The sequence below is a fragment of the Mobula birostris genome, chromosome 13 (genome assembly GCF_030028105.1).
Source record: "Mobula birostris isolate sMobBir1 chromosome 13, sMobBir1.hap1, whole genome shotgun sequence".
Lineage (NCBI taxonomy): Eukaryota > Metazoa > Chordata > Chondrichthyes > Myliobatiformes > Myliobatidae > Mobula > Mobula birostris.
In genome coordinates, this window is record NC_092382.1 from 20,301,299 (window position 1) to 20,313,834 (window position 12,536).

Sequence of the window (12,536 nt, forward strand, 5' to 3'; positions counted from 1 at the left end):
TCGAGACAGGGTTAAAACAGACATTGGAATCTTAGCTTCCCCATTACAAAATGGCTGAGGGTTCAGTATTCATCTTTGTCATAATGAAACTCAGAGCATGTGAGTTGATCCTTATTTCCTATTTTCAGTTAGTTCTGCTGAGCCACTTCCCCCATCACCAGGGTAACAGCCCACCAGAGCTGCAAGGAGTGTTGAACATTTTATCACTCTCTGGTCACCGCCCCTCAGTGACCTCAGAAACCGGTGTGGATGTCTGGATGCCTTGAGCATTCACTGTACGGAATATATGATGTTTCTATTGCAATAAAGAGATAACGAATTAATGTAGGGATTGCATTTATGCAAATCTCTTCAGGATGTCACAAACATCTTGCAGTCAGCAATATTTGTGCATAACAATGGCAAAAACCTGTACTGAGTTTCCAGTGATTTATTTTCAATTTTATATTAAAAGCATTTTCTTATTGTTTCACTGTGGGAGATGTGACGGTGAATTGCACTGATCCAGGTCCCGCTCCGCAATAAGTTAATAAATATATGTGCTCAACTGACCTGCTGGAGACAAGTTAAAATATATTCCCACCCACTGGTGACCCATGGTCCGGGTTCCCCACCCGGTTAAATCATTATCGGGTTCTAGCCCTGTTATGGGATGGAGCGGAGTGTTAATTTTAGAAGTGGGATTACACGAGACACTGCTGAATATTACTAACAGGAAAGAGTCCTGGGAGTGTTGGTGCTTGGGCTATAATCCTGGGATGGGACTTCCGGATTACGGAACTGGCACAGTGTTATCCAAAGAGATATTACATCTAAACATATCCTTACCTTCCTCGCTCGCTACCGCCTTCTTCCTTCAACAGGGATCACTCCCTCCACAATTCCCTTGTTCATTCATCCCTCCTCTCTAATCTCCCTCCATCCACTTATCCCTGCAAGCGGCCTGAGTCCTACACCTACCCGGACACCCCCTCCCTCACCTCCACTCAGACACAAAACAGTCCTTCCAGGTGAGGCAACACTTCACCTGCGAATCTGCTGGGCTTATCTATTGTGTCCCGTGCTCCCGATGCGGACTCATTTACATTGGTGAGTGCCGCCATAAACTAGGATTCCCTTTTGTTGAGCATCTCTGTATTATCTGGCACATGGGGGATTTCGCAGTGATCAAACAATTTAATTCTGATTCCTATTCCCACATCTCGATCGGTGGCCTCCTCTTGTGCCAAGATGAGACCGTCCTCAGAGTGGAGGAGCAACACCTTATATTCCATCTGGGTACCCTCCAAAATGATTGAATGAATATTAAATTATCCTTGCAGTAAACAATTCCCATCCTCCCCCAAAAAAAACTCCTCTATTCCCCAATCTGAACTTTAACTTACCCTCACGAAACTATTATTTCTCCCTGGATCCTCCCCCCGCACCCCCCCCCCCCCCGCTTCCCTTTCTCCTATTGACAAGTCTCTGATTCTTTCATCTCCAGCCCTTGACCTGTCCTACAGTTGCCTTCACCTGACACCTTCCAGCTCGCCTCTCTCCCCTCCCTTACCTTTTTATTCAGATATCTTCCCCCTCCTCCTCAGTAATGAGGAAGGCTCTTTGCCTGAAATGTCGACGGTTTACTCTTTTCCATAGATACTGCCTGATGTGTTGAGTTCCTCCAGTATTTTGTGTGTATTGTTTGGATTTCTAGCGTTTGCAGGCTTTCTCATATTTAAGTGTGGTAATTACCGTAACAATTGTTTAGGCTTTGTTGAGATTATATCTGGAATATGGTGTTAAAATTCTGCTCCCCATACTAACACATTTCGTTATGTAGACCAAAGAACAAACTGCCGGAGGAACTCAGTGGGTCGGGCAGCATCTGTGGAGGGAAATGGACCGTCAACATTTCGGGGCGAGACCCTCCCTCTGGACTGAGAGTGGACGGGAAATAGTCAGAGAAAAGAGGTGAGGGGTGGGGATGGGGCAAGAGCTGGGGAGTGAGAGGTGGATCCAGGTGAGGGGGAGGTGGGAAGGTGGAAATAATGATGGGTGGGAGGTGAGTAGTTGGGGCAACACGGGGTTGCCGAAGATGGATTTTAATTCCATGGAGGATTATCAAGGAGATTAGAGAGTATTTGTTTTAGAGATTCAGCAGACTGATCCCTGGAGGACGATGATGATCACTGATCGCCTTGACATGAAACAGGTCGGCAGATGTGTGCAGACTGAAGGGATCGAGGAAATGAAGATTGGGCAGGAACGTATGGCTGAGATGGAAGAGCAGCCGTCATCTTGTTGATGGTTGGAGGGGCTGACTAGCCAACTTCTGCTGTTTCTCACTTGATGTTTCAGTGTTCCTGTCCAGTGAGGCCCCAGAGGAATGTGAATAGAAATTAGTGTTTATGAACATAGAATTTGGTTGAATGAAACTTGCACAATATCCATTCAGGTCTGAATTGTGTGTCAGATGGGGATGGAAATCGAACCCATAACTCTGAGACGGGTTGGGGTGTGGAGAGCGATGGGGACGGCGAAAGTACCATGGAAACATTAAAAGAAATGTAGCTGGTGTAAATATGAAATAATGTATAAAATGCGGCAGGTAGGTCAAGCATCGTTTAGAGCATGGGGGGCATCACTGGTACAGTCAAAGCTATTTTCCCTAACGCAGTCTGCAATGCCGTTGATGCCCAGTCAAATAGACCAAGGATTGTTCCCCAGGGTTGGGGAGCCCAAAGTCAAAGGGCACAGATACAAACGAGCGTAGAGATCAGAGAGACCTGAGAGGTAATATCAGTACACAGAGCGAATGAGTATCTGGAACAGGCTGTGTAGTGTTTGCATCGTTGGTTATCTACCTCGGGTTCAGTATTTTCACCGTGTCTGGAAGTTCCCGCTCCTGTCGCCTGTCTTTGAGCAGCTGGAAAATAAAGAAATATTCAAGTTGTTCGAGACCTGAAATCAGATCCGAAAATGTTTGAAACCATTCCGACACAGGGAGTTGGAGCTGAAGCATTAACTTTTATCCTCTTTATCTGTAGTGTTTCTTGTATTTGCAGCATTTTCAAACATTACGTTGAAATGATTTAAGTCTCCTGGGAAATAGACTTGTGTAGGACGTTCAATTTAAATTCGTTCCCTTTCAGCACAGAAAGAGGGCTTTCGGCCCATCTAGTCTGTGCCTTCCTCTGCCTGAACCCATCCACATGCACCCAGACCATATCCCTCGATACCTCCTTCATCCATGTACACATGCAAACGTCTCCTAAATACTGCATTTGAAACCTGCATCCGCATTCGTGCCACCCTCTGAGTGAAATAGTTCCTACTTCGATTCCCTTTAGATATTTCACTTTTTACTCTAAGCCTATGACCACACTGAGCATGAAGGGCAAAAGCCTGCCAACATTCACCCTATTTACACCATCATAGGTTTGTTTACCTCCAGCAGGGGTTCCCAACCTGGGGTCCACAGATCCTCCCGTAAATGGTAGGGGTCCATGACAAAAAAAAATGTCTGGGAACCCCTGCTAGCATCTCCCCCCTCATTCTCCTGCGCTCCAAGGAATCAATAGATTATCCTGCAACCAGCTTGTCTGCTATTCATGGAAATGTGTACATAACAGTTTTACAAGAGTGATTCTGGAATGAAAGGTTTTATGTATGAGTGGCATTTGGTGTCTCTGGGCCTGTTCGCAATGGAGGGGTGGCGACTCTGGGAACAGAAACGTGAATGAAATCCCGAGGACTGGATAGTGCGAAAGGGGCAAGATGTTTTCAACAGTAGGGGAGTGTAGGATCTGAGTCACAACCTCAATCTATTCAGTTGTATCTGGGGACCTTCTCTTCCATCCTTCTGTGCAGTAGCAGGATCTGAATATCACCTGTATCAATGCCAGGGTTTGATCGAGGTTATAGGGTATTTGCAGACGCAAGAATATAATGGAATTTTTAACCACTTAATTGAACAAAGAAGAACACTTAATGGTTATCACCACAATGCATTGTGTGATGTCCTTATGTAAATATCCTATAGTGACATTTGGAACAGACCGGCCGCATCGAACAATGTGTTTTGATTTTGGACCAGTTTCTGCACTGCTGAAAGTTCTGTAGAAATGTAAATACCAACAGATTTACTGGATACACCTCGAGACAGGGTTAAAACAGCCATTGCAATTTTAGCCTGCCCATTACAAAATGACTGAGAGCTCAGTATTCATCGTTGTCATAATAAAACTCAGAGCATGTGAGGTTGAGTTCTTTATTTCCTATTTTCAGTTGGTTCTGCTGAGCCACTTCCTCCATCACCAGGGTAACAGCCCACCAGAGCTGCAGAGTGTTGAACATTTTTTATCACTCTCTGGTCACTACCCCTCAGTGGCCTCAGGAGCCGGCGTGGAGGCCCGGATGCCTTGAGCATTCACTGTCTGGAATATATCATGTTTATATTGCAATGTAGAGATAACTAATGAATGTAAGGATTGCATTTAAGCAAATCTGTGCAAATCTGTTTCGGATGTCACAAACAGGGGTCAACAGGGATCACTCGCTCCACAATTTCCTTGATCATTCATCCCTCCTCACTAATCTTCTTCCAGATACTTATCCCTACATACGGCCTGAGTACTACACCTACCCGTACACCTCCTCCCTCACATCCATTCAGAACCCGGAACAGTCCTTCCAAGTGAGGCAACACTTCACCTGCGAATCTGCTGGGATCATCTATTGTGTCCCGTGCTCCCGATGCGGACTCATTTACATTGGTGAGTGCCGCCATAAACTAGGATTCCGTTTTGTTGAGCATCTCTGTATTATCTGGCACATGGGGGACTTCGCAGTGGTCAAACAATTTAATTCTTATTCCCATTCCGAAGTCTCGATCGATGGCCTCCTCTTGTGCCAAGATTAGACCACCCTCAGAGTGGAGGAGCAACACCTTTATATTCCATCTGGGTACCCTCCAACCCGATTGCATGAATATTGAATTATCCTTCCAGTAAACAATCCCCCCCCCCCCCTCCACACACACACTTCTCTATTCCCCACTCTGAACTTTCATTTCTGCTCACCAGCCTATTACTTCCTCCTGGATCCCCTCTTTCCCTTTATCCTATTGACAACTCTCTGATTCTTTCTTCTCCAGCCCTTGACCTACCCATCACCTGAATTCAGCTATCACCTTCCAGGTCGCTTCTCTCTCCTCCCCGACCTTTCTATTCAGATATCTTCCCCCTCCTCCTCAGTAATGAAAAAGGCTCGTGGTCCAAAAAGACTCGTGGTCTGCCTGTTGTGCTGAATTTCTCCAGCATTTTGTGTGTGTTGTTTTGGATTTTCAGCATTTGCAAGCTTTCATCATGTTTAAGTATGGTAATTACCATAACAATTATTTGTGCTTTGTTGAGATTGTACCGGGAATATGGTGTAAAATCCCGCTCCCCATACTAACACGGGTTATACAGACCAAAGAACAAACTGCCGGAGGAACTCAGTGGGTCGGGCAGCATCTGTGGAGGGAAATGGACCGTCAACATTTCGGGCCGAGACCCTCCCTCTGGACTGAGAGTGGACGGGAAATAGTCAGAGAAAAGAGGTGGGGGTGGGGATGGGGCAAGAGCTGGGAAGTGAGAGGTGGATCCAGGTGAGGGGGGAGGTGGGAATGTGAAAATAGTGACAGGGGTGGGAGGTGAGTGGTTGGGGCAACACGGGGCTGCAGAAGATGGAAATTATTTCCATACAGGATTATCTAAGAAGTTAGAGAGTGTTTGTTTTAGAAATTCACCGGGCTGATTGCTGGAGGACGCTGAAGTCCCACTGATCGTCTTCACATAAAACACAGATCGGTAGATGTGTGAGGACCGAAGGGGTCGAGAAAATGAGGCTGAGATTGGAGAGCAGCCGTCATCTTGTTGATGGTTAGAGGGGCTGAATGGCCACCTCCTGCTGTTTCTTACTTGATGTTTCAGTGTTCCTGTCCAGTGAGGCTCCGGAGAATGTGAATAAGAATTAGTGTTTATAAACATCAAAGTGATTTCAATGAAATCTGAACAATTCTTGTTCGGGTGGGAATTGTGATTCATACCTGGATGGGAATCCAACCCGTAACTCTGAGAACCGATAGACGGAGAGATGGGGACGGGAAGATACAGAGGGAAAAATTTCAAAGTTAGCTGGTGTAAATATGAAATAATGTGTAAAATGCTGCACAAAAACTCAAGATGCTGGGGATCTGCACCAAAAACGGGACATGGTTGAAGCCATTCTGACGAACGGTTGTGAACCCAAATCGTTAACTTTGTTCCTCGGGAACTGGGCCTGTGCTTAGTCACTTGTTTTAAAATACTTAGAGGAAGAAACCACATTTCTCCCCTGCAAATTATCCTGGTACCACATTCCCAGTTATTCCCGGAAATATGTTCAGTACAACTGTTGCTCACATGATTCACAACAGTAATCCCTGTAATGAGAGGCTGTATGTACGACAAACATTTGATGACCCTGGACCTGTACTCTATGGAGTTCAGAAGTACAGAGGTGGACGGGGTCTTATTTAAACCGACGGAATGCTGAACAGCCTGGATCCAGTGGACATGGAGGGATGTTTCCAACAGATGGGGAGTCTGTGGTCTGAGAGGACAGCCTCCGAATAAAGAAGTTTCCCTTTAAAACTGAGATGAGAGAAACTTCTTCAGCCAAAGAGTGGTCAATGTGTGGACTTTGGTGCAACAGATAGTGATTGAGGCTGCCACTGGGTATATTTACGGCAGAGGTTAATATATTAATGATCATTTTTGTTAGCCAGAACTACTAGAGAATTAATTGAATACAGCACGAGGCATGGTGAAAAACAGCCTTTACAATTTTAGTTTCACCGTTACAAAATGGCTGCACTGTTAACCTTTGGCATAATGAAACTCGCCGCATACAATGTTCAGCTTGTTATTTCCCTTTTCGGTTTCTTTTGGCGAGCCACTTTCTCCGCTTCCAGGGTAACAGCCCACCAGAGCTGCAAGAAGTGTTGCATATTTGTTTTTATTTCTCTTTGGTCACCGCCTCTCAGCGTAGAGACAGTGGCCTCGGCAGCAAATGTAACAGAATGACAGTGGGAGGAAAGGTTGCTGTGAGTATTGACTGTATGGAATGTATACACCAGGGTCCCACTGAGCTCAGAACTAACAAACCGGTGGGGATGGGGGGACATTTACACAGTTTGGGGTGTTGCTGATATTTTGCAATCAGTTACTATCTGTGCATTAAAATGAAGAGGAAAAAAACTACAGTTACAGGAAATTTAAAGTAAAAAAAGTGAATGCTGGAAATATACAGCAGATCGCAGCACCTTGGACAGTCTAATTCTGTAACTGGGTCTTACACATTTCTCCTTTCACAGAAGTACCCTAATGTACTGAGTTTAAAGCAGTTTCTATTTTATAATTTTACATATTGTTCCTGCTACACTGCAGGGAAACATGACAGCCAACTGTGCTGGGCAAGATCCCGCCCAGCAATGATATTGTGATCAAATGTGCTCTGTTGAGTTGATGGAGACAAGCTGAAATTCCAAACAGCAGAAGAAGACAGCAAAAAGGAAAATATCGACCAGTTAGCCTGACCTCAGTGGTTGGGAAAATGTTGGAGTCAATTGTTGAGGATGATGTGATGGAGTACTTGGTGACACAGAACAAGATAGTATATAGTCAACATGGTTTCCTTCAGGGAAAATCCTGCCAGTCAAACCTGTTGGAATTCTTTGAGGAGAGTACAAGTAGGATAGACAAAGGGGATGCAGTGGATGTTGTATATCTGGACTTTCAGAAGGCCTTTGACATGGTGCCACACATGAGCCTGCTCACCAAGATAGGTGCCCGTGGTATTACAGGAATGGTACTAACATGGTTAGTGCATTGACTGATTGGTAAGAGGCAGCGAATGAGAATAAAAGGATCATTTTCTTGTTGGCCGCCAGCGACTAATGGTGTTCTGCAGGGGTTGGTGTTGGGACCACTTCTATGTATGCTGTATTTAAATGATTTAGATAATGGTATAGATCAGAGTCAGAATCAGGTTTATTATCACCGACATGTGATGTCAAATTTGTTAACTTAGCAGCAGCAGTTCAATGCAAAATATAATCTAGCAGGGGGAGAAATAATAAACAAAATAATAATAACTAAACGAGTATTACAATTACGGCATACTTATATTGAATAGATTTTTTTAAACAGTGCAAAAACAGAAATACTGTAAAAAGTGAGGTAATGTCCAAAGATTCAATGTCCATTTAGGAATCGGATGGCAGAGGGGACGAGCTGTTCCTGAATCGCTGAGTGTGTGCCTTCAGGCTTCTGTACCTCCTATCTGATGGTAACAGTGAGAAAAGGACATGCCCTGTGTGCTGGAGGTCCTTAAAAATGGACACTGCCTTTCTGAGACACCACTTCCTGCAGATGTCCTGCGTACTTTGTAGGCTAGTATCCAATATGAATCTGACTAGATTTACAACCTTCTTTTGGTCCTGTTCAGTAGCCCTTCCATACCAGACAGTGATACAGCCTGTCAGAATGCTCTCCACGGTACAACTGTAGAAGTTTTTGAGTGTATTTGTTGACATACCAAACCTCTTCAAATGCCTAATAAAGTATAGCCGTTGTCTTGCCTTCTTTATAACTGCATCGATATGTTGGGACCAGGTTAATCCTCAGAGATCTTAACACCCAGGAATTTGAAACTGCTCACTCTCCCCACTTCTGATCCCTTTATGAGGATTGGTATGTGTTTCTTCGTCTTACCCTTCCTGAAGTCCACAATCAGCTCTTTTGTCTTACTGACGTTGAGTGCCAGGTTGTTGCTGCGGCACCACTCCACTAGTTGGCATATCTCACTCCTGTACGCCCTCTCATCACCACCGGAGATTTTACCAACAATACCTGTGTCATCAGCAAATTTGTAGATGGTACTTGAGCTCTGCCCAGCCACACAGTCATGTGTATATAGAGAGTAGAGCAGTGGGCTAAGCACACACCCCTGAGGTGCGCTAGAATTGATCATAAGCGAGGAGTATATGTTATCACCAATCGGCACAGAATGTGGTCTTCTGGTTAGGAAGTCGAGGATCCAATTGTAGAGGGAGGTAAAGAGGCCCAGGTTCTGCAACTTCTCAATTAGGATTGTGGGAATGATGGTATTAAGTGCTGAGCTATAGTCGATGAACAGCATCCTGACGTAGGTGTTTGTGTTGTCCAGGTGGTCTAAAGCCGTGTGGAGAGCCATTGAGATTGCATCTGCCATTGACTTATTGTGGCGATAGGCAAATTGCAGTGGGTTCAGGTCCTGGCTGAGGCAGGAGTTCAATCTAGTCATGACCAACCTCTCAAAGCATTTCATCACTGTCGATGTGAGAACTACCGGGCGATAGTCATTAGGGCAGCCCACATTATTCTTCTTAGGCACTGGTATAATTGTTGCCCTTTTGAAGCAAGTGGGAACTTCGGCTCGTAGCAGTGAGAGGTTGAAAATGTCCTTGAATATTCCCGCTAGTTGGTTGGCACAGGTTTTCAGAGCCTCACCAGGTACGCCATCGGCACCTTCTGCCTTGCGAGGGTTCACTCTCTTTAAGGACAGCCTAACATCGGCCTCTGAGACAGATATCACAGGGTCATCAGGTGCAGCAGGGATTTTCACGGCTGTAGTTGTGTTCTGCCTTTCAAAGCGTGCATAGAAGGCATTGAGTTCATCTGGTAGCGAAGCATCGCCGCCATTCACGCTATTGTGTTTCGCTTTTAGGACGTACAGACCCTGCCGGAGTTGCTGTGCATCCGAAGTCGCTTCCTACGTCTTTCGAAATTGTTTTTTCGTTCTTGAAATAGCCCTCCCCAAACCATACCTGGTCCCTGCACAGGCCTGGGTTGCCAGACTTGAATGCCACAGATCTAGCTTCAGCAGACGACGTACCTCCTGGTTCATCCGTGGCTTTTGGTTTGGGAATGTACAGTCAGTCTTTGTGGGCCACACTCATCCACACAGGTTTTAATGAAGTCAGTAACAACTACAGCATACTCAAAGATGAATCCCTGAATACAGTCCAGTCCGCCGATTCAAAGCAGTCCTGTAGGGGCTCCTGTGGTTCCCTTGTCCAAACCTTCTTGGTCCTCACTGCTGGTGCCGCAGTCTTCAGTCTCTGCCTATACTCAGGGTGTAGAAGTACAGCCAGGTGATCAGACTTCCCGAAGTGAGGGCGTGGAGTAGCACAGTAGGCCTATTGATGGTGGTGTAACAATGGTCCAGTGTGTTGTTTCCTCTGGTATTGCATATCATCTGTTGATGGTAGTTGCTTGGTGATGTTTTTCAGACTGACCTGTTTAAAATCACCCAAAACGATATTTTGTTAAGCAGATTTGTCCCTCGCCATTTATGGAATTCCCAGCAGTTCAATATTGTAGTTAAAATTGTGAAGTGTTACGGATTTGCAAGAAAACATGCTTCTTTTAATGCTACATCTCACAATAATATTTAAAATATATGTTTAAAATCCGGCAGTATTTTTAGCGATCGGTCAATAACGTTGGTGTCTATTTCCCAGTTAGAAACCCAACACTTCTGGGATCAGCAAGAGTGAGATGCAGAGATATTTCGTGTTGCAACTCGGGGCTTCATTATGGCCAATTCTCTGTTTCCACAGCAAGCGTTACTAACAAGGCCATGAACCGAGCACTGTCAAAATGACTGTGGGGTAATCTAGACAGAACGTGTTAAGAACACTAGCTGTGAAGCACATTGCAATCGATGCACGTTAATTGCGGTTAGCCAATATTTTGGAACATGGCCTATAGCACGGTCTCATCAAGAATGATGAGTTCGGAGAAGGACATAAAGATGCGGAAGGTGCTGGCGTGGAGGGCTATGATTGAGATGAAGGAAATCTGGATGTCGAACCTGACCAGAGGGCTTAAAAAGAGGATTTTCATAGCAGTCATAGAGTCCATTCTCACGAACGGATGCGAGACATGGACACTCACCAAGACTATACTAAAGTCTGTAGATGGTTGCTATACACAAATGCTCTGAATGGCTCTTGACGTGAGTTGGCAACAGCACATGACGAACGTCGAGCTCTATGACGACCTACCGATGCTCACCACTAAAATCCAGGCGAGAAGACTGCAACTAGCGGGGCACTGTCTACGCCACCCCGAGCTACCTGCCAGCCTATCATCATATGGGAGCCCAAGCACGGGAGGATGAGCCCTGGGCGCCCTCCCAAGACTATGGTCAACATGCTGCTAGAAGACAGCGGCGCGGCTAATGTGGATGAACTGAACACACTGATGAGGGACAGGGAGAAGTGGAGAGTCCGTTATCGTGCCCGACGCCGGCCCCCTCGGCCTGAGTCGACGTAGTGGTAGTAGTAGTAGTAGTAGTAGTAGTAGTAGTAGTAGTAGTAGTATTAGTACTAGTCGTACTATAGCATGGCTGAATAGAATGAACAGAACTCCTTCACCAGGACATTCTCTAATAACGAAAAGAAAATGAATAGCACACAAAATCAATTTGCCTCACCAGGGGGAATATATTGAGGGGCGATGCAGCTTATGAGCCTGAGAAGCCATTACTTACAAAATCCAAATATTCTGGTAGCTTTTTATTTCCAGAAAAATAACATTAACAAATTGATAGATCGTTAACGCTGTTGCTAAGTTAAAGAGTGAATTATATCTATAGGCTTCAATGGGTACATTTAATGTCAGAGAAATGTATGTTTCTTCGCAAATATCCACGAGAACAGAGGAGTGCCCCAAAGTATGAATGACAGTCAAATGTTAGAAACTCAAAGACAACCCGCAGCTCCTCTCACTCACGCATAAACAGCAGCAAAACAACGACCGCCCCTCCCCACCAGCAAAAAAGCATCCGCACACTCCACCGAGCACTCAAGCGTTTGGCAAAGCATCAGTAAAGATACAGACAAAGCCTACTCGTTCACCCGGTAATTCGACATACCACAGGCTCTCTCTGTCCCTAATAAGGGATAAAAAGAGATGTCCCTGTTTCGCAGCGAGAGGAGAGACATAACAAACAACTCGCTGATTTCCGATGTTAAAAAAGTCAGTTGTGTTGCTTTTTCCGAGCTCTGTGCCCAAAGAACTCGAGTCCCTGGCACACAGTCATCTTGTTGCTTCTGATCCTCCATCTCCCACGACACACCAGTCATCAGAGGGAATGCAAATCATCCTTTCACTGTCAGGTTGAACGTTGTAAACATTATCTCCAGCACAAACTTATCCAGCCTGGAAATGTCAAAATTATCCCCAGCCTTGTCTTCAGAAAGTAGGAAATACTGCACAATATTTATTAATTTGAAGAACCCAGTCAATAACCGAGGTTTGAATTTGACTTCCACAGGTTCTGAACCACGATTAGCACCACTACAATTTGAATGTGCAAATTCCTAGTTTGGTAAATTAATGGACCGCGTGCAAAAGGAAAGGCGAACTCAAATACTCAAAGTTCACAGTCCCATCTGCAGCCTTTCATTGATTCCTGGAGGC

At 45.2% G+C, this 12,536-nt stretch overlaps 1 protein-coding gene across 1 annotated transcript in view; it reads left to right on the top strand.

The window, feature by feature from the left end:
* LOC140208511 (NACHT, LRR and PYD domains-containing protein 3-like) overlaps nucleotides 1–12,536 on the top strand; it is a 48,930-nt gene that overhangs the window by 10,029 nt on the left and 26,365 nt on the right. The window lies entirely within an intron of this gene.